At 38.3% G+C, this 24,231-nt stretch overlaps 1 long non-coding RNA gene across 1 annotated transcript in view; it reads right to left on the bottom strand.

The window, feature by feature from the left end:
• Positions 1–18,127: 18,127 nt before the first annotated feature.
• The window catches only part of LOC139792449 (uncharacterized), a 33,828-nt gene continuing 27,724 nt past the window's right edge, over positions 18,128–24,231 (bottom strand). The window contains exons 3-4 of the long non-coding RNA XR_011724280.1: positions 20,248–20,524; positions 18,128–18,240 (exon numbers count right to left, since the gene is read on the bottom strand). This is a non-coding gene — a long non-coding RNA (uncharacterized lncRNA). The remainder of the gene's footprint in view (positions 18,241–20,247; positions 20,525–24,231) is intronic.

A 24,231-nucleotide genomic window follows, 5' to 3' on the forward strand; every position in this document is an offset into this window, starting at 1 on the left:
TTACTGGAACAACTGAATTCCCCTAAGTAACAAAACAAACTCCTGGGCTGCATAGAGGGATGCTCAATAATCTGCCAACACTGGACATCAGCAAACCTGCACTGTCTATGGTGTGGGGAGGCACTGGAGCTCAGAAAGTCACCCCTGACACATACTGGTTTTACATGGCATAGTGATATTTTCATCCTGATGATACTGATAAAGCAGAAAGAATAATACCATGATCTGAAGCCCTAGAAGAGCTGAGTAGAGGGGGCTGACTTCATTAAATCCTCAATCTTTTTTTGGTCTCTGTATTAAATTTAATTGCACTGAGGGGCAGGTTCTTCAGTAGATTTTTCCTTACATTTCTATCACTGATAGGCTCTTTGCAGGAGCTTTTACCTTCCTGTAGAGATGTTTGCTTTCATTAAGGCCCTGGTTTTGCAAGGTACCTGGGAACACTTTTAATTTCAAACCACCACGAATTTCATTGACCAAAAGTTTGCTCTGCTGAGTCAAAACTGCAGCTACTCATTTCCCTTAAACATACTGAGGAAAATATTTAATATTCACTTAAACATGGCAACATCTTTCCCTCCATTTTTAAATGTATAAACCTCCTGTATCTTCCACATGCTATAAACTTTCCTTTTTAGTAGAGTCAAGTATTTCTACTAAAGCAATTAAAACCTTTCATATTATACAAAAAGCTTTTAGGCATAAGGAGTTTTTTGAGGTGAATCCCCACCATTTTGGTCCTTCCATCATTGACTGTTGTCATCATTTCTCTAGGAATTTCGTTCATTTAAAGAGATGAGATTGTCTCCTGAGCCATGTACTGTTGTAGCTTCTTCTTTGGCTGATCTAGAATTTTTATGCACCATGAAATAACTTGTGTGACCATAAAACGCCTTTCTTTCAGCATTTAAATAACTCTCCACTGTAAAATCCAGGGTTTGCTTTTGCATCTACTTGTGAGAAAACTGAAACAGGAGCACGTGCACAAATTAGGTTTAGAAATCACTAAAGTGATCTTTCCTCTCAATTCATTCTGTGCTAAAATTGGTCAGATGGCTCTAAAACAGTGAGAAAGACCAAGGACCTAATTCTACACTTGCTTAAGAGGCTACTGGGTTTATGTTTGAAGTGCAATAAAAAATAAAGGAGGAAAATTTATCACATAGCCAATATGTGATTCTCATTTTTATGCTTAGAAAGTTTATTATACCCACTCATACTCTGTTTACATTGCCAAAGGATTATTAAGAAACTGAAGTGCAGATGGGAAGTGGCCCCAAATTGAGGCAAGAAAGACCAGCAAAGAGTTTGACAGCTCTATGTTATTTCAAGAATCTCCAGCTAAAAAGCCCAGGGACTGGAGGATAGCATAAATCATGGACTAACATATTCACAATGCAAACCTCAGAACCACAGAAAATTTTTATTTCATAATTTGATTTCTTTGAGAACTGCTAGCCCCAAAAGGCCAGCTCTTAACTGCTCAATTTTCTCCATTGACTCTAATTAAGGTTTTCCTTGGCTCATGATCCTCATGAATTTGGAGAACTCTTTTATTTTTTTTTTTTAACTCTGCTTTTCTCACCAGGTGGAGCTTTCCCTGCAAACCCTGAAACTTATGATCTTTCCAGTACATTTTATAAGATACTTCTGTCTATGCATTTGACTGAAGATGGAGGCATTCCACAAATCCCCACGTAGAAATCATTTTATTAGGCAGTTTGTGCACTGTATACAGGAGAATATGGGATTATTTGTTAAGAAATTTACTGCCAAAAAATTTATGGCAGTAATATAAACTCACAAGTGTCCCTTTCTGCTGAGGGGGAGTTGACTTCAGTAGCTGTATGACTGATGATGTGACAAAGTGTGATAGGGAATGCAGCTGCTAGACCAGAAAAAAAATGGTTCCTACAAACCAGAGATAGAACAGACAAATACCTTTAATAGGAAAGAATTTATTATTATTATTATTATTATTCTAATTGCATTCTCTTCAAAAAGTACGAAGATGACTTACTTGTTTTTCTTGTCTGTATTATTTTAGTTTAGAACAGGTAAAAATATGAAATATTTTTTAAAATAATATTAATTGGCTCTGCCTCTTTGAAAGTTATTCCTTCCAAAGTATTCTTTTAAAACCCTGTATCTATACTTAGTTAATTTAATTGTCTTTAATTAAAAATAAATTACCTTCTATGCAGTTTTCAAGGACTGCATTATTATGCTTTTGTGCCTGAAATTCAATGCCTGACAACGTAAGTTTTATCAGTGATTTCTACTAACCACACAAGGTAATGCTAAGGAAATTCTGTGCTGGCATGTTTCTCCTTTAAATCAGACTGGTTATTTTTGGCTTTTACTCTTTGTCATTTTTAGTTTTTTCCAGCACCTTCTCTCCCCCTTGCTTCCTCCTGTCTTCTCTCCTCCTACTCCCCAAAGCATGGAGACTTTCCAGTTTGGATTTGAACTCTGCAGCTGGCTACTCTGTCAAAAAACAGCTGAACCAAAACTCCAGATTAAGGCTGAGTGAACAGTTAATGGATGTTTCTTTTATTTTTTGATCTGAAGAACCAACCCCTCCCCCCCAGGAACTTTATCTGAAGTTAAATGAACCATTCTATGCAGTCTCCAAAAAATTCTTAAGCTTAGAGCCTGTTAATTTCATTTTGTTTTTATTGTATTTTTGTATTCAATTTAGGAATCTTTGATCTCAAATCACTGTTTTGAAACAAAACATTTTGTTTTGAAATAAGATGAAGTATTTCAACTTAAAAAGAAAAAGCCTCCACCTTTTCTGGCCAAAACTTCTCATTGCATTTGGCAAAAATCTGTGAATAGTTTTGATCAACCTAGAACCAGTTTTCTATGTCAAACAAACAGTCTGCTTGGAAAATAAAAAAATCCATATGTATTCAATCTACAATATGCAAATGGAGAATATTTGCATATCAGTAATGGCTATCTATAAGCATAAGCCTTCCACAATATAATTCGCTTTGAATTCTATTGTCTTAGTCCAACTGCTATGTGTAAGATACAAATGCTCTTGTTTCCTTAATGAACATAAAAATCATGTATCAGAGTAGGGGGAGGAAGCCTACACGTGTGTGCCCATTTGCTTGATCTTCCCTGTCCCTAAGAGGAAAGGTGACACAGGGTGCCTGCCAACAGTTAGGCAAATTCCTCCTTCCCCAGCACCTCTCCTGACAGCAAAAGCCAGCTTTGGTTTGGGCAGCCTGAGCAAAGCAGGTAGCCACTTTTGCCACCTCCAGGATCTTGCTGAGCCCAGGCAGCGTCTTGCAAGTGTTGGGAGCAGGGGGGGGATGTGGCTGTGCAAGGGGACTCAGCTCCTCCAACTGCACAGCCCAACCTCCATGTTCAGCATCTCCAGCTCTGGCTCTCCTCAACCCCACTGAAGAAAGTCAGGCCCCATTACCAAAAGAATCACGGGACCAATTTCCAAAGCTTTTTGGATGAGGTGGCCTCCATCATCCACTGACTATAAAGGGGCGAGCGAGGCTTTAACTGGTATGAAAAAACCTACTTTTTGTCTATAAAAAAGGGAGCCAAGAAACTACCATTCACCTTTCTTCTTTTAATAGCCCTGCTAAAATAAACTCTCCCCAGTTGTGGCTGATAGCATGGAAACACTTCAGTTTAAACTGGGCAGTGCTCTAAGAAGCTGGGGTGATGGCTGGATTTGCAATACAGCAACAGCCCGTTCGTCACCCGCCACACTCCAAGGCAGCTCTCCTAACATCTGCACTATGGAAAATACTGCTTATTGTATCTTTCCACTTTTATATTTTTTCTCAAAGGTAAATTGAGATGTTGCTTTTAGTGTTTGTTCTGTGTAATGTTCTTCAGATTTCAATTTCAGCTATTTTGCACCTTTCAGGCTCATAAACATGCAAACGTTTTGAAGGATGTTGTTTGGATTCCTTTTGGTTTTGTGGTATCTGGCTCTGGTTTTGTTTATGGCTTGGTTTGTAGGTTTTTTGAATTTGACTCCTGATTTCTTTTATCTTCTTGTCCTGATTTTGAGATACCAGTCACTGAAGTTTGAATCAAATAAAGCAGGAAGTTGGTGCTTTCTGTTTCCTCACCCAGGTGGTCTTCTCACAGGGCACTGGCAGAAAAGCCAATTTTTTTTTTTTTTTCCTGAGAAATTTCATCTTTTACATCAAATCTTTTTTAGGATGTGAGGATCTTATCCAAGATGCTGATGTTACTGTCCTTGCTGCTGTGGCTCTGTTGTGACTAGTTTGAATGCCAGGGTTTTTTTGGGTTTTTTTTCTGACAGAAGGAAGTTTAGATCAAAACCTTTACACCGGTTTTACTTGTGACTTACCCAGTAAATACTATAAATAGTTAATATTTGGAATTCACAGATGGAGAAGATGAAAGCACAGAAAAATTAAATGGCTTGTTAAAAGATGAAGATTGAGCCAACAGCAAAGCCAAGAAAGGCACCTTAGACTCTCATTTTAGCATATAAATCCAGCCAAGAAACTTCAGCCTTCAAGAAGGAAAACTATTTTGTAAAATTGATTATTATTTTGAAGTTTGTAGCTAAAGTATGATGCTTTTTTTGTCAAATTTTGGAATAACCTGTAGTTCCTTACCAAGACAGCCCTGTTTTGAACCACCTCTGGGGACTGATATATTTCTACCCAAGGGATTAAAAATGTTACAGACTTTGGAAGTACGTGCCAGACATGGGATCACAAAAATGTGAAAGCTGGGTCCTGTTTCCAGTCAGAAAGGCTAGATATGGGAAGTCTTTTCTTGTCTGCTCTTGAAAAAGAGAAGTATGTTTTTATTGGAATCCAGTGGCCCCTTTACATTTGGTTTAAACTCTTTCCACTATCTGCACGTCAGCTGTAAAATATAGTCCTTAGATTTCAGGGACTCAACATGGTGAATACTTGTGGAAGTAGCTGTGACTCCCTGCCTTTCTCAATTCACTGACTCTACTTAGCATTATTGCAGGAGAGGTGGAGATAGCAGCACAAAGAACTTTAGCGGACAGACAAAAGTTTTTCTTTGCACAGTTACTTCTCTTCACCTCCTCAGACGTAGCTCTGTGGTTGTCTGCACACCACAGGCTAAAGGCACAGGGCTAAGATAGGTAATATTTACACCCTAGCAGCAATGTTACTTCTTTTTGCCCCATAGAGAAACTAGGTACACAAGAAGGTAGATTAAGTTGCTGAGTGTTTAGTAAGACCATTGTCTAAATTAATCTATTAATATTTGGCACCTTTAAATCACATGGGGTACTCTCTTCCTAAAAAAATTGTTAGAAAACATCTCAAATATAGCAAATATTTCTTTGAATCAGACACTGAAAGACATTCACTGAAATAAAAGAGAAAAAACATCCTTGCAGCAGGAAGAACAGAAAATGAGGCCAGGCCAGTAGAATTTATTTATGTTTGTCAGTCTCACAAATAAGAGAAATAATTGTGGCTTTTTTTTTTTTTTTTTTTTTTTTTTTTTTTAAGGGCAGTATTTTATCAAGTGCCTACAGATAGGAAACTGCAGCTGTCCTGCAAACAGTGATGTCACAGGGGTGCTGTATCACCTCAGTCCCAGTGCAAATGGACATTCAAAGAGCATGTCACCAGACCAGCCCTATACTGGGACAGCTGCCAAAGAAAGAGGGAACAAAGACGTAAAGAGAAATTTGATGAAAAGTAAGCAGAAATAGGTACAAGGCTCAGAAAAGAGAACAGAAAATAAAAGATAACTGTAGAGGTGATTTTGTATTTCTTTTTTAAGAGAATGTTTCTACACTGAAATGTTTGAACAATTTTTCTAGTCTTATTTCTCCAAATGTATGTAGGTTCTTTGGCTCTGTATACAAAACAATGTAAAATGGCCCAGGCATCATAGCAGGTCTACTTCCACTTAGAAGCTGCTTTGACTGTGGTTATTTGACTGTGACTTTATGGCATTTCTGAAAACAATGAACCCTGGTAGAGGAATGACATCTGCCTAGCCCTAGAGAAACACATATATGCTAGGGGTTTACTTTTATACTTAAAACCCTACAATGTTTTAACATTTAAAGAGTTTACTTTGTATAATGCATATTCCAGTATAACACTGATAGTTCCTTTTGCCCTGTAGAGCACTGTAAGGAGGCTGCACTCTTTTTTTCTGTGTCACTCCTGTTCACTCTTGCATGCATGATTATGACCAGACATGTCAACACACACTTGATCTTTGCTCTTGGTATTGATGTACTTAAGGTATTACCCTGGTTTTTTTAGGAACTCTCCTTCCTAAGCCTCCAGTAATATGTCAAGCTGTACTGTTTGTTCTGGGGTTGCACTAAAGTCCTGAAATAAATTATTTGCTACAGACACGAGCAGTATTGCCTTGTAGGTGTTCATCACCTGATTTTGGTGATGTTCCTGTAGGAGCTTTGTCGGTGCACTGCAATGTCCTGCACCTCACCCCTGAATCTCAGAAAATATTGCTGGAGCACCCATACCAGAAAACCCATGCCTTCTGCCTTGTCCATGGCCTTGGAAAATCTCTACTTCCTTCTCCATACAGTTACTTTTGCTCTGTGACCTCCCAATTAACCATCACCTTCTGGGAGATCATTTGATTCATTAGGTGTGAATGAAAAGAAGCAAAACAACGACCGTGAGTTGGCTGGGGGAGAGGTGAATTTCTTTTTGGCAAATCTGAGTTTTGTTTATTTTTTCTTGGCTTGTGTTTCTCTGTGTCTAATGGGGCTCTTAGGTACCTTCAGTGTGTGCAGTACTCAGAGCAGCCCTGTTGCAGGTAATCAGCGTTTTTGCACTGAGCAAGGGAAAGCATAGTTTTGGGGATTATTTCTACACTCTGTAGGAAGGCAATACATTTCCATAACCACAAAACCTGCTCTTCCTTCTACTATGGCATTGCTGTGCCTTGACTGTATTCCTATGCTCTAAACAACTTATCATCCACAATAACATGCATTAGCACACATGCTGCTCTTTTGCATTTCTGGTTACATCCACCTCTAAGCAGAGTCCTCACTGGAGCTGACCTAACAGGCACCACCATTATTTAGGGAGCCACTGTGCTTGGAAAAATATTGTGCACTTTTTTTCTGTCTTGTTTTTTGGTTTGTTTGGTTTGGTTTTGGGTTTTGTTTGTTTCTTTGTTTCTTTGGTTTTTAAGAAAAATCACTTTAGTATGATTTCATGTACAGAAACATTGCCACTAGTTTCTATTATCATCAAGTAAGACCAAGTATTTTCCACATCTAGAATAGAAGCTTTTTTTTTTTTTTTTTTAGGAACTAAACAGTCACTGGAGTGAAATTTAAGAACATTATCAATGTCTTGGAAGCTCATATAAAAATTAATTTTCAAGACAGGATTAAAGAGAAATCTCTGTGGATATATTCACATTTTCATTAAGCATGTTCCCTTGCTACGGTGTTGGTTAACAGTTATTACAGAGTCAAGTTGTTATTTTAAGAATCCATTCAGTGATCTTGAGCTCCAGTACAAAACCATATGGTCTATCAAGACATGCCTTTACATTCCTCCACAAACCATATCTTTACCAACAAAGTACCTCTAAGTCTAATTACTATGTATAGATGCAAATCAAACTACCAGTCCTTGTGTATTACTGAATGTTGTTGTTGGTATAGGCTGAAAAAATAATTTCTATAACAAATATGGTGCCTTGATTGGCTTGGTTTGTTTTTCCACTGAGACAGAAAAAGAGTTCTTTAGAAGTTTCTAACAAGAACTAACGTGCTGTAGGTAAGGGATAGGTCACCAGCTTAGGATGTGGGGCACAGAGATTCAAGTATCTGCTCATTGAGCTGTTTGGCTTCCCTCCTCCTCATTCAGTAAAAGGAAGGCTCTTTTTTTTCTGGGTACCCTGCACATAGCAACCCTACATAGCTCTTGAGCTGTACCTTATGTGCTTGGCATCTATGTGTGCTTCTCTGTCTCCTGGCTGACAGCCAGCTAGCATTTCTGACAAAGACTCCCATCAAAAATTAAACATTTCTGTAAAAAAAAATTGATTTCTACTAAGTACACTTCACCAAAGCTAGGTCTCAGCTAGGTCTCAAACCTAGATCAGTCAGCTGCTTTGATTGATCTTAAGCATTCCAGAAAAGTGCAGACCATCTTAGAGAGGCTGCTGCAGGTTTGCTCTGATTTCAAAGTATTTAGGTCACTGGAAGAATAGGTCAAATATTCCTCATATTTCCTATGATTTCAAACACAGAAAGTCAACTAAATGAATTAATCCAAATTTTGCTAATTTGGTGTGTGGAAGGTATGGTTCAATACTTTACAGCATGGCACTTTCCTATCAGCTGGGCTTTGAGAAGGATAGTTAATGCAAGGGGTTTTTATGAGTGATTACTGATATTTGGTTCTATGTTTAAATATGTTTAAAACTACAGTTATAACCATTTTCTGATGTTAGTGAGAAAAAAAATTATTCCATCTTTTTTCTAAAAGTAGATGTGTAACTTAGAATTTATTCATGCCATCCATACACATTGAGTCCACCAACTATTAAGATTTTTAAATATGAGAAGAATTTAAGCAGTCATCAACATTGCCCATGTCCCTTCACCTGACTTGAAGTACAAACTTCAACTCCTAATTCTGCAGAATCTTAAATGTGAATAATCCAACTGATTTAACAGGAGTTGATTTGTAATTTGTTAGTAGAGGACACAAAATTCTTTACAGAATCATTGCCATATCTGGTATTGCATGAGGAACACAATTATTAAGTAATCTAAACTTTAAGCAAAATCCAGTGCAATCTAAGCACCTTCAGCACAATACTTCTAGGGTCTTTGAATGAAATAATGCTACTCCTGTCTGTATTTTTGTGATGTTTTCACAACACAACTTTGCATAACCAGCACACTGAAAACACCTCTGAGCTGAAGTTGACCATCATGGCTGCTTTTTTGTAGGAAGTGAGAAATGAGAAAATTTAATAGCTGAACAGTGCAGGGACAGGCATAGGGGTGGAGTAGTAGTAGCAGTGGAAAAAAGAGAGAATAAAAATGGCTAGAAATGCTGGGAATGGTAAGGGTTTTTTTTTTTCTGGACATGTCTAAGCATAATATTACAGCACATTTCACAGCCAGCCAGTGATTGTATGCACTAGTTGTAGTCTCTAGGCAAGGATTACTCATTTCATACATCATTTAGAATTAATTGCAGTGATTCTGTAGATTCAGTACATCCCTGGGTGAAAGATTAGGAGAAACTCTTTGTTTCACAGTCTTTTGATGTTTCCATTTTGAAGTATTTTCTTTTTCCTTTGGCAGCACCCAACTGGCACTCTCTTCTCTTCTGGAAAATAAAATGTTGTCAAATTAAATTAAAACTTTGGCAATTTTATGACAATACATACTCATACTCACCCACTTCATACTGGAAGGCTAAATCAAGCTTAAGGTTTGTAAGCTTCATTGAATTAGACTTGTAGAGGAAGTCAAGCATATACATTTGAAGTAGAAGAGTTTATTCAGAAGTTCCAGAAACACAGCAACCATTTTTGTTTGGAGAGGATTACACGTGTGTGTGTGTGCATCCTCACAGACTTGTTCTTCTTACCTTCTGGATGACAAACACTGTATGTTCCTTGATGAGAAAGGAGTAACTAAAAGAGTCTTCAGTGTGTCCCTCTCAGGTGGGCATCCCATGCTCATCCCATGCCACCACATATGGGACTAGCACAGTGCAAAAGTCTGGTTACCTGGTCACTCTGAATAAAGGTAAAATTTGTAGTTTGAAGAACATTTACAGTGTTCTGGAGGACTCCAAGACAGGCTTATAGCATGAGTTTGACAGTTGTAGAGAAATTATATTGCACATATGTCGCTTTTGATTAACTGCTTATGACTTTTCGAAGTATTTATGAGCAATCAAATGTTATTTTCAATAAAAATATCAGTATTAGGATTCAGAATAATTGTTTAAGATTTTATAATTACATGTTTGTAGTCATGGCATTTCAGTACAAGGGAAAAGTCTTCAAAGTGTTTCATTAGCGTTTAATTGAACTGAAGTAATCCAATGCCTCTCAACATTTCTCAGACTTAAAGTAATTTCATATCACGTTAAACTGTTCATTAAAAAATCTAACACAATTTTATAGGATCTGATTACAAAAAATTTCCATTTGTTTTTGGCTTGCTCTACTTTCATAATTGGAAATAGTAACAGATAGGTTGACCCCAAAATATGATTCATGCTTCAGAGTTTATGGTTTATTAAGTATGCTGATCAGAATATTTTAATAACATATGTCAATCCCAGTGGAAAATAACAATAGAGAACTTTGAAACTTAAGTAAAATATTATTTAAATTACACAGAATTTTCTCTTTGGCCATGAATTTTTTTATTTGTTTGTTTGCATTTCTGTCATGCATTTTAACAGTTTATCAGTTAATTCTGTTGTAGCTTAAAACCACATTTCAACCTTTCTTGCAATATTTACTTCATTTTTCATTTACTGACATTTAGAATACCTTCTTCTCCTCTTATGAGTGTGTATAAGGAACGTTGCAAGTGATATTTCACTGTCCTCATCTTAGAAATGGGAAAGTTAAGGCAAAGAGAAAAGAACTGGCTTCTTCAGAGACACCCTTCATGACCAGGGCAGAATTAGCACTGGGTGTCAAGATTTCTGCATTTCATCATATCACTGCTCTAAGAAAAAAATCACTAGAGAAAACTCTCTGTATTTCCATACATGTCCCTGGGCATCAGAGGATAAAAAAGGATAACGACTAAAGACATGGAAAAGTTCATACGTAAGCTCCCCATCCCTTGCATATCTTGGCAAAGTTTTTGTCAGTCGAAGCCTGGTCCTTGCATTGGGCTGTGAAGAGCAGGGTCATACATGACCAAAGGTAGAGCATGCACTCTGTCATGCACCAGAGCTAAGGGAGCAAGTTTGCCTACACAATCCTCTATTTACATTTACTGCTACTCTATCTGTATCAATACAGGAATCAATGAGGTCAGTACTCAAAATCCAGTACCTTAGTTCTTCACCCCTCACTCCTTCTTTCCCCTCACCTTTAGTTATGTAATAGGAAATAGTCTTCGAAGGCACAATCATTCCCTTTGTATTGCAATCTTTTTTTTCGGAACTACAGAAGGCAAAGTTTGTTCAGGAAAGCTGTTCTGGGTTTTAGGATTAATATGTATATTTGCAAGACCTTTATTTCAGACAGTTAAAGTTGGAAGAGATTAAAGGGAAGTGTAAACAGCAGCAGTTAATTGTGGATTTTAGTATCTGCAGGGTATTTTGGAGGGAGGGAGGGATGGAGACAGGGGCGGAAGGAAGGAAGGAAGGAAGGAAGGAAGGAAGGAAGGAAGGAAGGAAGGAAGGAAGGAAGGAAGGAAGGAAGGATTTATTGATGGAAAATTTTGAGAAGGCTGCTGGGTGTGCAGGGAATGTTGAGCAGTTTGAACAAAGCAGAAAGGACATTGGAGATTTCCAGTATTCAGAACTCTGTTCAGCCTAGCATCTCATGGCAATTTGAAAGCTAGCAAAAGGCAAGCCCCAGTTCCAGACTCATCTCTGCCAAGTTTCAATGACCAGTTGTAAGTTACTGACACATGGCAATAATTAAAAAAAATTGGCTATATCCTTCCTCGGTACCAATGTCCATATCCTGATCCAGCTACAACCTGCTTTTGAGGCAATCTTAGTGTAGTATGAGTTATTGACTTATGAAAAGTATTTAGTTCATACTTTTGTGCTGCATATGTTATTGAAGATACGGATTTTCTTTCTGTGTTGTGGCTAACATTGTGATTGCAGTAGCATATATTCCTATAGGGTATTTCTACATTTACTTCTCTTAGTCTCAAATTTCAACAGCTTTTTCAGCTAACATGAGGGAGATTCAAAAGGTTAGAATCTGTGTTTTTCTATGTGTATGGACAGGGAGGATGGGTTAATCATTAAGGTTGTTAACAAGGAAAAGAGTTATTGCAACATTCTGAATGTACTAGTTTTGGCTATACACTGCCATTATGCCTGAACAATACACATATCTTTCCCTTACCCCTGCTCTACACTTTTATTTTTGATAGCTGCTGGATGGTCTGGAGGAAAATGCCAGCTATGTTTTGTGTGGTTCACAAAAGGGGTGTCATACATAAAGGTGTGTACCTGAGCAGCCCACTATTGGAAGCTGTGAGCAGATCCTCCTGACTATGTTTTCTCTCCTTGCACATGTTTTATTAATTATCCACTTCTGGCCAGTGTGAACTGGTCTCTGAACTAAATGGACCTGTAGCCTGATCAAATATGATTAGTCTTACATTCTTATGAACACGTCAAAAGATCGTGAAGTCTCTGCTTAAAGGGTTTGAAACGTACTGGCCAGAAAAGACAAACAGCCCAAGAACTGTGGAAATTGCTCAGGAAAAAGGTCCCAGCAGCCCCATTAGGATATCTGTGATCTGCTCACACAGACAAGTTGTGGGAATTAAAAGAAAGTGCTATTCAAAATAGAAAGAATTCATCATAAATTATTCACTTTTGCCAAGCATGCATTTTCTACCCTGAGAAGAGCACAGCAAATTGCTAAGCTTTTGCAAAATCAAGGGTATTCTAAAGAGCAAAGAAATTGGTTTTCCTTGTTTGCTGTAATATGTTTCCTAGAGGCTATGAATCTCATCTTGCTTCCAGTTAATAGTTCTGATAATTGCACAATGAGTAGCAAAAATGAATTAAGGAAATAGGGAAACTAACAATTACAGTTCCCTAAATTTATTATCCAACAGGGGATCGCCAGACTCCTGAAGAGGGGAGAGCTAATATTAATTTAATTTTATCAAGGCAAAACTTTCTTCCAAGACCACACAGCAAGTTAGTGGGAGATCTGAGACAGAATCTGTAAGTATTGGCTCCAAGCAGTGTTCAGAATAAGGTGTTTGACTTCCCTTTACCCTGACAGTGGCAGGACATCACTGTCCTAGCCACAAAGAGCTATTGCATCTTCTCCACAGGATTCCAGTATATTTTTCTCACCTTTGGCACTACAGTAACAAACAGTTTTGTTAAACTGAACACAGCAAAGTTCAACAGCGATCAGAGTTACTGGCAGCAGATCATAATGTAAGCATCTGATTTATAAATAGCTGAGAAAGTTTATCTCTTTGGATTTGCAAAAATATGCTGTCATGAAAACAGATTGCTGCTATTGTAAATACCATGGAGCACAACACATATGAAGTTAAAGATGAATTTGTCTTGTGATTATCTGTCTGCTTGCAGGCTTCCCTCTCCAAAGCCTCTGCATCTGAAGAGCACTCGGGATTTATAAAACAAAATAACAAAAGGTCCTGAGAACCATTGTGCAGAGATATACTGTAGGCTTTCACTAGACCCAGTGGAGTAACAAATGTCACTGCATCTTGCTTTATTGTCATGAATCCTTTAATATCTATTGTCCTTCCCTTCTGGCTGTTGGATGCAATTAGTTCATCTGAAACTGCATGCCAAAAGGCCCCATTTAATGGCTTGCAGTATATGATCTTACATTGTTCTGGCTTTGAAATTTCTCTTTCACATATGAAGCATAGGGCAATGCAAGTTATATTATTCCTTGTCATCTGATAAGTCCCAGAATCTTCAAATAAGGCTTTCTGAGTCATAGACCTAATTGTATCTGGAGACATGCTACCTCAAAACTGTCTTTCAGTTTTCCTATGCACAAAGGATACATTTTGTTTCAGGAATCACTTGATACAACATGATAGAGAGGTTGTTATCCTGCTATCCAGTCTTTCACCTTTAATTAATAGGAAAAAGAAGACTGGGAATTTTCACTTCCAATTTCAATCACCTTTTGGTTCCTATAAGCATGGGGCCAGGATTGACCTATTAAAATCTAGAAACATAGAGTTTATTGAATCCAGTGTTTTGAATGCTTTTTACTCTGCTTTTTGCCATTTTCATCACTGAAAATTTACAGTCCTAAATTCTGGTCTGTCCTAGTTGATATATGTATATACATATTTATACAGGGTAAGAACTTCATAACATATTTTGAAAACCAGACTTCATTATTTTTTCAGAAGGACTCAGGAAAACTGACTAATGTCTTTATTCTTTGATCACAGCCATACTCAGGAAAAAGACAGGACCAGGAGGTTTCCTCTTCCTCCTGAGCCCAAGGCAAGAGCAAATAGCCTTGCTTTCCTAGTTACAGATATTCCACTGCAGGGCAATTTCAGGACTTCATGGCTTTTTGCTACTTCATTCACTGATTAAAGAGTTTTAGAATGAGGTTTTAGTCTCTTCAGTTATCTAACAGGTGCTGGCTATAATTCAATTTTTTTTTAAAAAGGCAAGAAATTAGCCAAAATCAGAGCTTAATCAGAACCAGAACACCTTCTGATTCCTCCAGTGCTGATTCATACAGTAGTAAAGGATACTGCCTTCAATTAACTGCAATCATCATTTATATCATATCACATCATATAATTTACAATTGAGTTAACTCATTAGAAGTAATGGAATACAGTATGATATTCACAACAGACTCCCTATCTCATCTGATGTAAAAAGCCAGAGGTGAAGTCAAAGCCTTTAGTTCAGTGATGCAGATACTAAACTTTGAACTGTGTGTGGAGAAGAGTTGCACTGCACATGCTTATTTGTGTTTTCCATGAAATGTTTCTTTAAGAACAATCAGAGCGTGGGGATGTCCTAAAGGATGTCTTTTCACAGCCACAGCACTCTGTGTGGCTTTGCTCGATATTGCCCAACATCATCTCAGGAAAGGAAATAGCCTGAACTTTTTCAAATCTGTTGATTGAGCTGTTTATTTCCTAAACATTATCAGATTCTGAAAGATTTGTTTTGGCAAATATTGACTTTTCCTGTTTTCCTGCTGAGTAAAGTTGCATTGGCTCAAATTACTTGTCAAAGATTTATTTCTCAGTAGATGTTAACTATCAAGTCCTTTTTTCTTTTTTCTCCACAATTCATTCAAGGAAATCAGCTGACACTGAAGGTTTACACCAGCTTTGCATGCTGCAGTATCTTGTTTCTAATTTATTTTTGGAACTCCTTTGAGTAGGTCTTATTGAAGAAAAGAGGAAATTTTTGGAATCAGTTCCCTGCCACAAGTGCCCTGGCAGGCAGCACTAAATCCACTTCCTTGGAGTAAGCCCACCCTGGTACCTCGGTTCAACCTCCATTTGGCCTGTTGACTTCCTCCTTTCCATCCCTTTCCTGCAGCATGTCCCTTCAAGGGTCAAGGCCTGCAAGGGCATCTGTGCCTCTTATGAGTTAGGTAGGATGCAAAATCACCAACTTTGTTATTTCAGCTAAATTTAGACGAAGGGAGAAAACACCAGCATTTAAGAATACATGCAAAAATAATTGCTTTCTCATAAATGTCAGCTATGGTCTCTTTACATTGCCCTGGTAGAATGTAAAGGATCTCTGGGGATAAACTGAGTGCCAGTTTTTGGAGGTTGCCCTGTCCTGGCAATGCTAATGTGAAGGAGGCTGGATGAACAGTTTTGTCTGCCTTGTGACAGATGGTGCTTGCTGTAAAGCTCTGGCTTCCTGCTGGGGCAGAGACACAGAGCTGGGTATTTCTGCTTTGTGTGCAGAGAGGGAAAGAGAGACTGCAGTCTGGGGAGACATCAGGCAAGAGGAAGCCTGAAGTTGTACTTGCCTCAGAAGCAGCTGGGATGAACAGAGGTTTGAAGCTCTCCATGCCGCGTGTGATCATGGTCTGTAGACTGGACCCTGAGCCAGCATCAAGGGCATTTTTATATCAGAAGAATTACTCTTTGATCCTAATATTCTACTTCCAGTTTTGATCTCAATGAAAAACCAAAATCTCTATTCTCACCGGTTCCCAAAACAATTGTACTTGAGAAAAGAAAGGGGCATGAAATTCTGAGTTCTCTTATTTTGTAGTTTTTAGTCACTTCTTATATCTGTAACTGGAAAAACACCCAGAGGATGCATTCTATAACTGCAGCTTGTGCCCAGTAACAGTAGTAGAGCAAACAACATTCTTCTGGAGTTCCAGGCAGTTGTATTTGAAAAACAGACTAGATGGGAAATTAAAACAGCATAGAAGATATATATTTATTGGGAGGACAAAGTTAAATTTGTTCAGTTGCAGGAAAAGGAAGCAACAGACAGCACATGAAGAAATAACAAAAAAATGATTAGTATTTGTTTGTGTGCATTTGAGTAAAGTGTTAGTAACTGCATAATATTACAGATTAGAGACCAATTCCTTCCTTTGTTATTTTAGATGTACTGTTTTCTCTCTGGCCACTCCTATTGTAGAATGATATCTGGAGCACACATTGAGTGGTCCACAGTTCATTAATCTGATGAAATTAGTCAGCATGTTCTGCTGACACTGTGTATGGTTAGCATGTCAGTTGTCTCTCTTCAATCCAGCATACCTTTCTGAAAAGGCATTTCCTAATCCCCAGGCTATAATCTCATTAGCACTGCTTGATTCTAACCAAATAAATAGACGTAAAGACTGATTGCCTGGTCAGAGCACTGTAGCTCAGCTCGTGAACTAAGGGTTTCAATTATTAATTTACCTCACTGGGACTGTATTGATTTACATCAGCTGGAAGCAGCTCATGGAAGCTCTTGTAATCGAAGGCATGTATTACATTACACTAGAGCTGGCTGAAGTACCAGCAGCCATGGAAGACCTCACGGGCTAATTCTGCAGAAGAAAAGCCAGTTCTGACAATTGGGGGATACCAAGTTCTCTGTGTGCATCCAAGCAAGGTCATTAAAATTGAGCTTGCTTATTTTGCTGCAAGACTGCTGTGAAGTAACAGTTTAATTTTGCCTTGGTTTGTGTGAGTATAGTCTTCTTGGAAGCAAGAAGTTAATCACTCTGGCAGGACAGCCAGGAAGTACCCAACCTCCCTAAAATCTAGCCCTCCAGTCTGGATCTCAAGCACACTGAGGTACCTTTGTGCTTTTCTACTCTTGCAGAGCTCTGCTAATTCCCGCTTGGCAAGTCACGGGAGGAGTGGGTAGAGGAATCCTCAATTTTTAAATCATTATAAAAGTTGTTCCAAATGCTAAAGCACTACTATATTAATGATGTAACAGAGTTTTAAAGCTACCCCTTTCAATTGAAGGATAGAATGTTCCTTAGGTTTTCTCATGCATGACTCTCTTTGGGTTCTGGCTCATCTTCCTAGAGCTGTCAACCCCTCAGAATAATTTAAATTATGTCAAGAGGGAAATTCAGAGAAGTATCTCCTAAGTATTCGTGGACAAAGAGTACAAACTTGGCTTAAAGTTGCCTTTGCGCCCTGCAGCTAATACAGCACTGAGTGCTCCTGAGCTATAGTCAGAGACCTGTCCCTCACATCAGTACTGATACATGATGTGCCTGACAGTCTCAAAAGCAGAACTACACGTTTTGTTGAACTGTATAGTGGTTTTGTGGTAAATCCTTTTTTTTGTTTGTTTGTTTTGTTTCTTTTTTTTTTCCCTTCCAGGTTTGTGACACTGTTGCAAACTCATTTACAGTTGTAGTCTATGTAGGACTGAGTTTTGTGTCACAAAACCTGAATAGCTTTTACATATGCTTGCTGCGTGATGAAGCAGTAGGCAACCAACCAAAGAAAATAGGTGAAGACCAAGACAAGGAGTTAGTTTCTATTGTAAAGCATATATATTGTGGTACATCTTGGACTAGATCTTCATTTGTGGCTCACCCTCTTATACCACTCTAGCAACATAAAACAATCCTTGTGAAGTTTAAAAGCCAGTATAGTTGTATTTGCCTTCACCATGGGGCTCTTTGGGGTTGTTTAGTCTGGAGAAGAGGAGGCTCAGGGGAGACCTCATCACTCTCTCCAGCTCCCTGAAAGGAGGTTGGAGCCAGGTGGGGGTCAGTCTCATCAGTAAGAAAAGAGGACATGGCCTTAAGTAATGCCCGGGGAGGTTTAGGTTGCATATTATGAAGAAATTCTTTGCAGAGGGGGGTGATCAGGCACTGGAATGAGCTGCCCAGGGCGGTGGTGGGTTCTCTGTCCCTGGAGGTTTTTAAAAAGAGACTGAATGTGGCACTCAATGCCATGGTTTGGTAACCACAGTGCTAGTGGATCAAGGGTTGGACTTGATGATCTCAGAGGTCCTTTCCAACCTGCATGATTCTGTGATTCTGTGTGTGATTCTTTTACAAGGTTTTCAACTGAGCTGAAAAATGGAACCACAATTTTTACTACATCACTTCTTTAATTGATCCATCTTCTCTCAGTTTACCATCTGAAGCTGTGTCACCAGTTCCAGTACAACAGCCCATCATCAGCAGAGGGAATATTACCACAAACCAAGCCTTTCTTTAATAAGGAGCTAAAATTAAAAGTCAAAATTGTGTCCTTATACTTGTTTTTGATAAGAGCAATTAAAAATTAACCAGCGTATTATATTTTTGTAATAATTACTTAAAAGAGGAAGCAATTAAATGTATGTAATCCACCTCTTCCAGTTAACATTATACCATTTCATTTATTAAACAGACCAGGTTTGTTATATTTATTCTCCATTACTACGTGGAAGTTGTGGTTTTAACATTTACACATTTCAGAATATTACTTTTTAATGCTTAAACATGTCAAGTGATTTTGACCAGACCAAAATCCTGAATCCTGTAACAGGTACAGATTTGGATTTTCTGGATGCAGAAAGTAAGTGTTGAAAAGAGCAGGTAATCAATGGTACAGAGTGCTGATGTTATGGTCTACCTTTTTATTACAGAACTAGGCAATAAATCTCTCAAAAGTGGGTATTTCCATTACTTAAAGCTAACCTGAGGCAAACCAAGGCCTGGATTTAACAGAAGAATGGTCTCTGAAAGAAAGGTAGGAAATGCCTATTAGCCTTCAATCAATTTTCCATCTAACTCTGCATTTCTTCTAGGAGTACCTGTGTGTCCTCCATCACTTACTCCAGCCCTGCTTCTTAGCAGAGATGGTAAGTGGGATTTCTCAAATATCTCTGAGAAAGAGCTGAACACTTCAGGAGTTAATTGCCATGCATAGGTGCTGTACTGTCTGTCATACGAGTAGAGGTAAGAACAAACTGCACTGAAGTTAGCAGATGATAAATTAAGATAGAGGCTAATCATATCCTCAGGGTACCTCTTGGTCCCCAAATGGTGGAGATCTGAACACAAAATTAAAGATTATTCTACACACCAGGGCACAGGCACAGGAATGTTTGGTGCATTTATTTTTTCCTTCCTTTTCTCCTTCCTTGTCTCTTTCCTTTTTATCTTCCTTCTGTCTTCCCTAGTGATTCTGTGACCTCCAATCTGCTATTTTTAAAATTTAAACTTTCTTGGCATCTGCATTTCTAATAGAAATGTTGCTTTTCCTTTTCCTTTTTTTTTTTTTTTTTTTTTTTTTTTTTTTTTTTAACTTGGGAAATATTTGATCTATCAATTAATGTCTTTAACCAAACACAAGAAAGAAAGGAACAATTGGACAAGCCTTTGTATTTGGCAGGAATCCTTAAGACTCACTTTGAACAGCTGGGCTCTTTACAGTCCTTGTGATGCAGATTAAATGAAAATACTACATGGCAGAAAACGGCCAAACCATTTGAACTTCGCAAGTTATAGCCTAGAGCCATTTCACTACAGCTCATTAGGGAGTTTATGTTTATAATGTAATGCCTTTAAATAGATTTGATTTTTCTAAACAGGGTTTTGTAAATTAGAACTTTCCCAGGGGGCTAACCCAGCGCAAGCTGTTCCAGTCGTGGTGTACATCCTGACTGAAGAGGCAGGACTTCAGAAGAAACAGTTTGCTTAAAAATGCAGTTTTGTGCATTGCAATAACTTGAGGATTCTGAAATCTCACAGTCATCTGAAGTATGAGTAAAACCCAGCACTCCTGAGATGAATTCAAAGGCTTGCCAACCTCTCATATGTGGGAAAAAATGTCTTCCCTTCCCTGATTCCCTGTAAGAGGGTAGATTTAAAAAACATGAGATATTAAGCATAAATTTGGTTTAACTTGCTTTTCAGCTATTCATTCCCAGTTGTTATGCTGCCTCCAAATACGTCTACATTTTCTTTTGTTGATAATTTCACATTATTCTACATTTTAGCAAATATCAAATACCACCTAAGCCTATTAAGAACTTATGCGAATATAAAAACCCCAACATAAACCAGTGTATAATAAAGGTATACCAACCTGACCACCATTAAAGTTCAGCATATCTAGGGAGATCCATGTCTACGTCCTGCTCCTGGTTCTTTTTATAGTTAAGTATGGCCCTGGTGAGGACTTCCTTCCAGTAGCCTTCCCATATTTCAAAAGAGTCCATGTAATCACAGAGGAGGAGAATAATTCAATCTGAAAGGAAGTGGACACCAAGCCACAGAGCAGCAGTTCTTCGGTTTCAAGATCAGAAGAATTCCCAAAGGATTTCCAGACTCCAGTGATTTTATTCTTGGAGCACTTTTCCTGGAAAGTCAGCCACAGAATAGAGCAAGATACTAGTTCAGGTTTCTCTGTGCAATGGAACTTTATCTGCTGTGTCAAAAATGTGAAGATTTAGAAAGGACAAAACTTGGACTTGTGTTGCATGCACTTTTTTACACAGCCTCCCAAATCATGCTTCTTTTCTGAGATCTGTTCCACACCAGATGAGGCTTTTGATATCCATGTTCTGCAGAAAATGGGAGGGCTCTACCTGAAGGACTTGATAAATGCACCATATTGAGGGATGCAATGAAAAAGATGTCCTCATGTTAGAAGCTGCACAGGCAAATTGCTAAGCTGAAAACTTTCAAACTTCATTTATTAAAGAAATCCAAGGGTGTCCTGTGTCAATGGAGTTCTATTTCTTCTTTCTTTCCCTTCTGTACCCTTGTAGGAGCAAAGGCAGTGGGGAGTCTGCTGAAGCACACCACACTGAATAAATACGTGGCAACTTGTTCCATGTATCTCACCACTGCCAGGGATGCTGCTGACAAGCCCTAGCACCAAGTTAAAGTTAGAAGGGTTATACACTATCATTCAAAATTGTTTAGACTTTTTATTTTGATTCATGCCGTTGCTGTATTTTGTACATCCTCCTGACCACCCTTAGCAGCTGTAACAACACTTGTGGTATTACCAGTAATTTGCAACTTATCAAACATGATTGAACCTTGTTCTTTTGTGTAAACGAAACAGAACTCTCTGGTTAGCTTTCTTTATACTTTGGAAACAGTGCAAAGGAAACCAAGGCTATATTTGCATGCCAGACAATGAAACATAGCACACAGTGTATACATGCTTTTGACACTGTAATTACTAGCTGTTGTTTAGATTCCATGTATGGTCACTGGCTTTGGCTGTGTTGGAATCAGCTGTATCAACATTTAATCAAAGTCGTATAGATTTTGGTTGTATATTTTTCTAATGTCAAAATGGAAATGCCGAGACTAAAAAATAAGTTCTTAGGTAAGAAAATGCATGCCCACTGCACTGCAAAATTAATGAACCTTTGTGGCATAATGAACAAAGCCCATCGGAGGTTTTGTCTGTAATGAAGCGCAACAGAAAAGGCAATTTTCGGTTTGATTTACATCTTCAGGATTTCAGCAACTTTTGATGAATGCTTCTGGAAATCATACTTGAAACTGTGTTAATGCTGTCTTGTTTATCAGGCTTAGCTTGCCCAGCTCTTCTTAGAAATTAATCCTCCTAGATGCTATTGAGCCTCAGCCTTGATCTGAACTGTACCTGGTCTCTGAAAAAGTGTGTGGGTAATACAAACTTATTGTCCACCACCTCAGATTGCCACACAGAGTCTCAATAAGGGGCACAAAGCATGAATGTAAGCTCACAAAACTATTTCCTGCACTGCAGAATATTCACAGACAACGCAGCTGAACTACGGGAGCCGACCATGCAGCAGTGAACCCCCAGAGACCATTCCCTGTGTGGTCCACGCCATTTTGGGCCATGCCTAGTAAGGTGAGAGAATATACTGTGCACTCAGGAGGAATAGTTAAAGTGAAAATCATAAAACAGAATGTGCATTTTGAATAAGTCCTTGTTCTACTACTCTTACTGTCCAGCTCATTTTGAAAAAAAAGTTTGAATAAAAGGAAGTGGTCTATGCTTTGCCAAACACTTTCCAGGTAAATTAATGGCCCCAGAAATTCTTCTGCTATGAAACTATTCCTTTATATGTGTCTTATTTTTATATAACAACAACTGATTTTGATGGCCTATTGCTGGTTATCTCTGTAGGACTGGAGAACCAGTGGGATTGGTGCATCTTAAGTCCATGATGGAAACAAGGATTTATTTCTGAAACAAAAGCTTACTTAAATCCAATTCAGCAGAAATAAATTCTTTATTTCTGAATGTTTCAATACATCCAAGCTCAGCAGAAAAATGAGTAATGATGCAGTTGTCAGACAAATCCTTTAGCATTCCAGCAAAAGGAGAGCATAGAAGTCATGAGACAGCAAAGATGAAAATGCAAGCTGAAAACGTTTTATGAAAAAGTGGGTGTGCTGGTAGAAGTGAAATAATGAATTAATCCAAACTGTTTCAGGCCTTCAGGCCATATAATTGAGTAAATTTTTTACTGCTCTCAGCAGAAGTAGTAAATTCTTAACCTGCCTTTCCCCTTGAATATACCACTGGAAAAAATCTCAGTAATTTTTCTGCTTTGGAAGAAAAAAGAAAGAGAGGGTGGAAGGGAGGGAGGGAGGGTGGAAGGGAGGGAGGGAGGGTGGAAGGGAGGGAGGGAGGGAAGGAAGGAAGGAAGGAAGGAAGGAAGGAAGGAAGGAAGGAAGGAAGGAAGGAAGGAAGGAAGGAAGGAAGGAAGGAAGGAAGGAAGGAAGGAAGGAAGGAAGGAAGGAAGGAAGGAAGGAAGGAAGGAAGGAAGGAAGGAAGGAAGGAAGGAAGGAAGGAAGGAAGGAAGGAAGGAAGGAAGGAAGGAAGGAAGGAAGGAAGGAAGGAAGGAAGGAAGGAAGGAAGGAAGGAAGGAAGGAAGGAAGGAAGGAAGGAAGGAAGGAAGGAAGGAAGGAAGGAAGGAAGGAAGGAAGGAAGGAAGGAAGGAAGGAAATTAATTTATAATGACATGAATTAAACTATGCCAGTCTGGTACCAGTTAAAAACTTCTTCAAAAGAAAGATTTACTTAGTCAGATTTTCAGTGTTTCATTTGAATTCCCCTTATCTCAAGAACCATTTTAAAATCCTTGGGCAGTTCAAATTAACTTTTATTCTGTGCAGTTTTAGATATGTCTTCTGTCCAGATGAATGTGCAGGTGGAGCTGTGGCTTCTGTTGAATGAGATGAATTGCTGTGAGGAAGTAGGATGAGAAAGTTAACGGTGACAAAAAAACACAGGGATTTTGGGTAGAGGGGACAAATTTCAACAGCATGAAAACATTGCAATATGGTTAAAGAAACAGCAAATACTATCAATGTGATAGTTCTAGTAAAACTGTTCATAAACGACTAAGCAATAACAAGATAACTCTTCTAACAAGAAGCTCAGTGTTAAATGTTAGAACCTAGCCCTCTCGGAAAGATTTCTCTGTAGTCTCAGGAACTGGCTTTCATGTGGTGATATTAATCCAGCAATTCTGGATTCAAACCTTCATGACTAAGAGCAGTCTGTTATCACGTAGAGGAAAAAAATTAAAAGCAAAAAGTTTAAATAAACAAACAAAAATACTTCTAAGACATTTCCTTGTGGATGGATTTAATTATATGAAACCAGTTGGGGGTAAAGGAAATTTTTTACTAAAATGAACTTTTTTTGGCTCAAACATTTTTGTGTTTTAACATGGTTAATTGCTCCTAAAGGATTTTAATATTTGGGGAGTAACAAAAGTAACAGCTGCTGTTATTGTTACTTACAAAATTATTTCCATTATAAACCTCAGTTTTCTCACGGACAAAATTTGCTAGAATTTCACTTTTTGGACTACAGTGTTCCACTCTGACTTTCCAAAAGTCTGGATGCAAATTATTTGGAGATTTTTTTATATGAGAAGCCTGTATCAAAAACCACTTGTGCATTTTTCCCCCTCTCCAGACTGACCAGCCTGTGAATGTCTGTAGATTGTGTTTTGAACAGGAACTACTTCTCATTGATAGGAACTGTTTATCTTTGTTCTGCATAAAGCAGATTTTGGGTTGAGCAAGTTTTAAGCACTT

The sequence above is a fragment of the Heliangelus exortis genome, chromosome 2, assembly GCF_036169615.1.
Source record: "Heliangelus exortis chromosome 2, bHelExo1.hap1, whole genome shotgun sequence".
NCBI lineage: Eukaryota > Metazoa > Chordata > Aves > Apodiformes > Trochilidae > Heliangelus > Heliangelus exortis.